At 40.4% G+C, this 6,299-nt stretch overlaps 1 non-coding gene across 1 annotated transcript; it reads left to right on the top strand.

The window, feature by feature from the left end:
- Positions 1–5,821: 5,821 nt before the first annotated feature.
- LOC118148659 (U6 spliceosomal RNA) lies at positions 5,822–5,925 on the top strand. The gene has a single exon (XR_004735579.2). It is a non-coding gene; the product is annotated as a U6 spliceosomal RNA (small nuclear RNA).
- Positions 5,926–6,299: the final 374 nt, after the last annotated feature.

Below are 6,299 nucleotides of genomic sequence, written 5' to 3'. Positions count from 1 at the left end.
CCTTCCTTCCTCCCTCCCTCCTTCCTCTCCCCTCCCCTTGGGTCCAAACCTTGATGAAGTGGGCTACCCAAAACCTAGTCAGTAATCTGCAGCTGCTGTTTAGAATTGTAAATGAACCACTGACAAAACTCAACCTTCTGCCCATTTTAGCCTCCAGGTGAAAAGTAGGCTTCCCTCCCGCTGATTCCTCCTGTATCTGTGACCCCACCCCCATGCTTTATAATTGCCTAGTGTTTTAACTTCCTCCAAAATCACTGGTGTCTTAACTGAGGTCTTCAAGTACCTTAAAGCAGGGGTCCAAAACTCAAACTTCCTCATGGACTAAGCAGATTAGGTTAATGAGTGAAGATTAAACCAGTTGACTTGAGATCCTTCTGGTATGTTGCAATACGTTCTGGACTCACCCAATCCTTGCTACATTCCCCCACTTTTTTTCCAGACACTGAGTCTGTGTGTTGCTATATTGCAGTAACGACCAGTGTTTCCAGAGCTTACAATCTTCCAATAAAAAACAGAATTCCAAAATGTTATATGATATATTCCGATTTTTAAATGCTATGAGCCAAATTTAGCCAGTAACTGAGCTAACAACCTCTGTCTTAATAATGCTAATATAATAAGAAAATTTCTAACACCAAGGAAGGATTATTTTGATGGTGATCTCCTCAGGACTTTCTTGGGTACCTGGGAACAGCATTTGACAAGGTCTTTACATACATGGTTACATTTGCCCCTAAAGAGCTGGGGGAGGCATTAGGGATACCACTCTACACATTAGAAACTGAGACCCAGAGAGGTTGCCTGACAAGCCCAATATCACACAGCTAAACTGGAGATAAGCTGTGCTATATCTCATTCACAGATGGCTTCGCACTGCAGTCCTTTGCCCTAAACGCTCCTGGACAGCCAGTTAAGAGCCAGTCCCAGTTTGAGCTGGCTACCTCTGGCCTCCAGCTCTCTTTCTCTCTCTGGGATACATTTGAATAGCTTTAAAACAGAAGCTTGGAAACATATAATTTTGGCATCTAGTCCAACTGCTCTGACTACCTCTGGTATTTTATGTTCTAATCAACTGACTTCATGTTTTTTAAATCCTCTTGTACATACTGGTGTGCAGTGATCTGACGGGCATTATGGAACAACTTTGATTTTTCCATTTGCTCAAAAATCTTAACAGGTTGATCACATCAGCAGTAAGCTGCAGGTCCCTCCCTCTTCTCCTCCTTCACAGAAATATTACCACAACTTGCTAGTTCTTCTGGAAATAGCCACTTGCCATAGCAATAAATCTTAGGTTCACTATATAACCCCTGATGCATTTCACATTTTCCCACCAAATTCCACTGTCCAAATTTGGAGTCCCAACTTGACCACAAGCAGATACAATTTCACTTTGTGGGATTTTCCCAGCTTTTCCTTGCATTAGGATTGCAAAGTTTGTAACACCAGCTGTGTCTGAGCCAGCCCTCCAAAAAAGGCAATTGTGTTCCCTGATGGAATCACTGCACACAAGAGCTGCTGCCAGCTCTGCTCCTTGAGCGGCCTTTTCAGGATTCTGGGGCTGCTTCCAGCCCCTCCTCCCCACTCACCAGTTAATGATATGGGCCCCTCAAACAGCCCATGGTCCTTTAAAAGGCCTAGGAAAGGAACAGGAAAAATAATGCATACTCTTCCTCTCTCATTCTCTGGGACTCTTTATTTTCTTCATCACCAAGGTCTTATCAATCTTTTATTCATTTCATCAATACACATTTATAAATTATCAACCTTGTCCTTGGCATTTATGTTAGGGGTTGGAGAAAATAACCTTAAACAAGGCAGGTGCTATTTCTACAAGGACTCATAAAACAACAGGAAACTGAAAATGGGATGATAATAATACCAGTCCACAATCCCTTATACAAAATCTTTGAGGTCAGAGAAGTTTTAGAATTCAGACATGCTCAGACCTTGGAGGTATGACAAGATATATATAGGTTGAATGCTTCACAGAATCTCATCATCAAATTTCACTTATATAAGACAAGTAGCCTCACATCACCTCAGGTCAGATTTTGCCTCCAAAATTCATTTTGACATCCAACTTTCTATTTTGGATTTTGGATTTTGGAACTGCAAAGATGGGATTTGGGCCCTGAATGGTTTTCGTTTATTGAGTTCCTACTACATTTCAGGCAATTGGCATGTCTTAGCTTCCTTTATCTTCCAAAAAGCCCTTCAGAATAAACTATTATTTTGATTGTTACTAAACACCCTATCTGCTAAACTTCTTTTCACACGGACTACCTTTCGTGAGCATCATTAGCAATGCAGCAGCAGATTGTTCTATTTTAAGGAAAGGAAGCTGAGGTTCATGGAGGTTAAGTAACTCTCAGAAGGTTGTGGAGAATGTGAGTGGTAGGCTGGGACCCACGTCTGCTGGTGCTGCTGGAAGCTCTACTGTTTCCATGATGTAAAACAGCTGCCTTTCTGGGGAGTCACTTTGATTCCATTGAACACCCTCCTTGCCCTTTCCACTTTTGGTTCCAAAGCTTGCTAGTTTCTATGAGAGGTTCTACAACACAAAAATAAGCCCCACTTCACAGATTTGTTCCACGTAACATACCTGTATTGATGGTCACTGAATTTCTCTCTTTCAATGCAAATAAATTTCAGAATCAGACTTTTCCCAGGTTGAATTTAATTCCTGACTTTGACATGAGCTTGGAAAACTCACTTCACCTCTCTGAGAGTGTTTTCCCATACTTGAAATTGGGGGAAGGATAAAGTCCATAATCATTAGCATTATTGTGGTGATAAAATAAGCTAATTTGTGTAAAGTGTTTAATGTGATACCTGGGAAAACGTAAGTGCTTGACAAAGAGTAGCTATTACTGTGGTAATTGTTATGACATTTGTTATTATCATTATTGAAAATGTATTGCTTGAACGCAATCTGGCCTAAGTAGAAAATGAAGTGAATTTGATGCGGTAGTGTAGAGAAATCTATTACGTTGTCACTACCTGGCAAGCCCAGTCTTTTCTGAAGAAAGCTTATCATATGATCTACAACATTGAACAAAACCCAGTTCCCCAAGAATAGGAACTCGACCTGTAAGCTATCGCCTAATGTGGCTTCTGGCTTCTGAGTTCTCTTACTACAAAGCACTTGCCCACAAGAAATAATAGTGATTTACTGAGTCAATATAAAAATATTTTTATTTATTTTTTTCAACTTTTAGACTCAGGGAGCATGTGTGCAGGTTCGTTACCTGGGTATTTCGCATGCTGAGGTTTGGGATATGAATGATTCCATCACCCAGGTACTGAGCACAGTACCCAATAGTTAGTTTTTCAATGCTCATCCCCAACTCTCTCGCCTATGGTAGTCCCTAGTGTCTACTGTTGCCATCTTTATGTCCATGAGCAGGCAAGGTTTTACTCCCATTTATAAGTGAGAACATACAGTATTTTGTTTTCTGTTTCTGCATTAACGTGCTCAGGAGAATGGCCACTGGCTACACCCATATGGGTGCAAAGGACATAATTGTATTCTTTTTTATGCCTGCATAGTATTCCATATTGTATATGTACCACATTTTCAAGAAACTCTTTTTAAAGGGAAATTGGATGTGAAATACATAAAACACAAGTTGGCCACATAATTTAAAGTCAACGTACATGCTAGACAGGAAGCAGACCTATGGGGCAGCAAATCTAGAACCTTTAAGAGGGTAGAAAATAGACATAAGGGAGACAGAAGGAGAAGAAGAGCATTTGTAGGAGCATGGGAAATAGTTGCAGAAGGAGAAAAAACTTCAGTCAGGTCATCAAAATGCTAGAGCAAAGAATCGAACTCCAAAGTCTGTGCTCCTGACCTCTACAATAAGAGCCACAGATCCTCATGCCTCTGGGCTAGTCAAGTAATAAAAATAAGGGGTAAAGGCCTGAGGAAGCCTATGTCAAAGTGGAGTGTGCACAGCCTTTCAAAAGGGGGAAGGCACCAGTGTATTTTGATAAACGGTACTCTGTGGGAACATTAGCCAAATTTATCAGGTCTTCTGACTTTTCAAGAGAAGCTGGGAATTCAGCTATCCATGGGAAAAGTCCAGTGTTTTCATGTTTAAAACTAATCTGGTTTTTTTTAATCACTGTGTAGACAAAAATACACACATACACACACACACACACACACACACACACATCATTTTGGGGTTAGATTTAGACCTTCAGTTTGAGAATACTCCCTTATACTATATCAGCTGTAAGACAAAAAATATTTTTGCTGCAATGCCCAAATTCCCTTCTCTAACATATGTAAACAAGAAAGAAGATGTGCTATCAGCCCACTGAGAAAATATCCCAGAGTTCCAGTTGAAGGCAACTTCTGAAAGAATAGTCCAAAGGAGATGTTTCATCAAATGGCCCAAGCCATTTATAAATCCAAAAGGAGACAGATGTGTGTTTCTGGTCAAGATTCAGTAATAGAGACTAGATTTACCTTCTCTTTAAAACAACTAAAAAGACAACATTTAAAACACATGAAACATTTTTGGAGACATTGAGCCTAAGTTTCACCTCATTTATTTACTTTCTCTTAGAGATCCCTGTCCAATGCAGGGAAAGTGATCTGTAAGAGAAGGTAAATGAGTGAGGTGAGCCCTCTGACTACCCAGCTGACAGCACAGAGAGTTTCTAGGCCACAGGGAGAGGACTCCCCATGGAGCCAGGTGGTCTCACTGAGTTGAGGTGATGGAGCTGAGAATGTAGGAAACCAAAATGACTGGAATTTGAAGAACAGAGCACTACAGCAGAGAGAGCTACCTAACAGAGAACACCAGAGATCTAGAGTCATCCTTGAGTCTTCAGCTGAGCACTAATCAGCACATGTGTGCAAAGAGACTTTATGAGATAGATGGGTGTCAGGGAAGCACCAACAAGGATATGAGAAAACATTCCCTGCCACGACACTGGGACCAGGAATAATTCTTTCTTCCAATAACCAAAGTGGAAAACCTCATACTTCATGAAGTATTGAGTAAAATGTTCAAAATAGTTTAGCTACATAATGAAAAATAGATAAAATGTCATTCTTTCTTGCCTCTAAAAAGCTCAAAATCAAAACCCAAAAGTATCAGACAATTTATTGGCCAAATGTATACACATGTACACACAGGTAAATCAAGATAATGGGCAAAACCATTAACCCAAAAGGTTTCTCCAGCCCTCCTCCCCTCCTTCCTGTTTTTGCACTCTCCTCCTACCCCTTCCCTTTTCCCCAGGAAAACAATGATCTGGTTTATCCTCATTGTATAGAGTAGTTTGCATTTTTCAGAACTTTGTTGAAAGGGAATCAAACAGTATATGCTCTTTTCTTATCTGTTTCTTTCACCCAGCCTGGTGATTTTCAGATTTACCTCTGCTGTTGCCTTTGCCCATTGTTCATCGCTTTTTATTGTTTTCTAATATTATAGAGAGTGAGAGAGTATTTCCATGGTTTGGCAGGTTTGCCCTCTAAGTGTATGGGTCTGTAAGGAGCAAATTGACCCTTCAGAGGGAAGGAGCATTCTACTTCCTCAAAGCTGAAAGTCAGAGAGCATCATGTGCAGAAAGCCAAGAGGACACAGAATGAGGAGTACAAAGCCAGTCATGGCTATCCAGAAACAAATGCAAAAGGCTGAAGCAGCTTTCCAAGGACCAGGAGGGAAGAATTTCGAACAAATGTTTACCACTGTGTGTAGGGGTTGATCAAGAAGCAAGGATAAGAAAAAATGTTTTTAACCTTTGGGGAATAAAATTTAGAGTTTATTGTTTGGAACACACAGGTAAATAATAGTTACTCATGCTCGCTTCGGCAGCACATATACTAAAACTGGAACGATGCAGAGATTAGCATGGCCCCTGTGCAAGGATGACACACAAATTCACAAAGCGTTCCATATTCTTAAACCCTACAGGCCAAAAGAGAGTGGGGGCCAATTTTCAACATCCTTAAAGAAAAGAACTTTTAACCTACAATTTCACATTCAGCCAAACTAGGCTTCATAAGCAAAGGAGAAAGAAAATCCTTTATGGACAAGCAATTTCTCAGAGATTTTGTCACCATCAGGCCTGCCTTATAAGAGCTCCTGAAAGAAGCACTAAACAAGGAAAGGAACAACCAGTACCAGCCGCTGCAAAAATGTACCAAATGGTAAAGACCATTGACACAATGAAGAAAATGCGTCAACTAATGGGCAGAACATCCAGCTAGCATCAAAGTGGCAAAATCAAATTCACACATAACAATATTAACTTTAAATGTAAATGGACTAAATGCC

This window comes from Callithrix jacchus, chromosome 16 (genome assembly GCF_049354715.1).
Source record: "Callithrix jacchus isolate 240 chromosome 16, calJac240_pri, whole genome shotgun sequence".
Classification (NCBI taxonomy): domain Eukaryota; kingdom Metazoa; phylum Chordata; class Mammalia; order Primates; family Cebidae; genus Callithrix; species Callithrix jacchus.
Note: the sequence above shows the minus strand (reverse complement) of the source record. Positions and strands in the feature narration are given on the sequence as shown.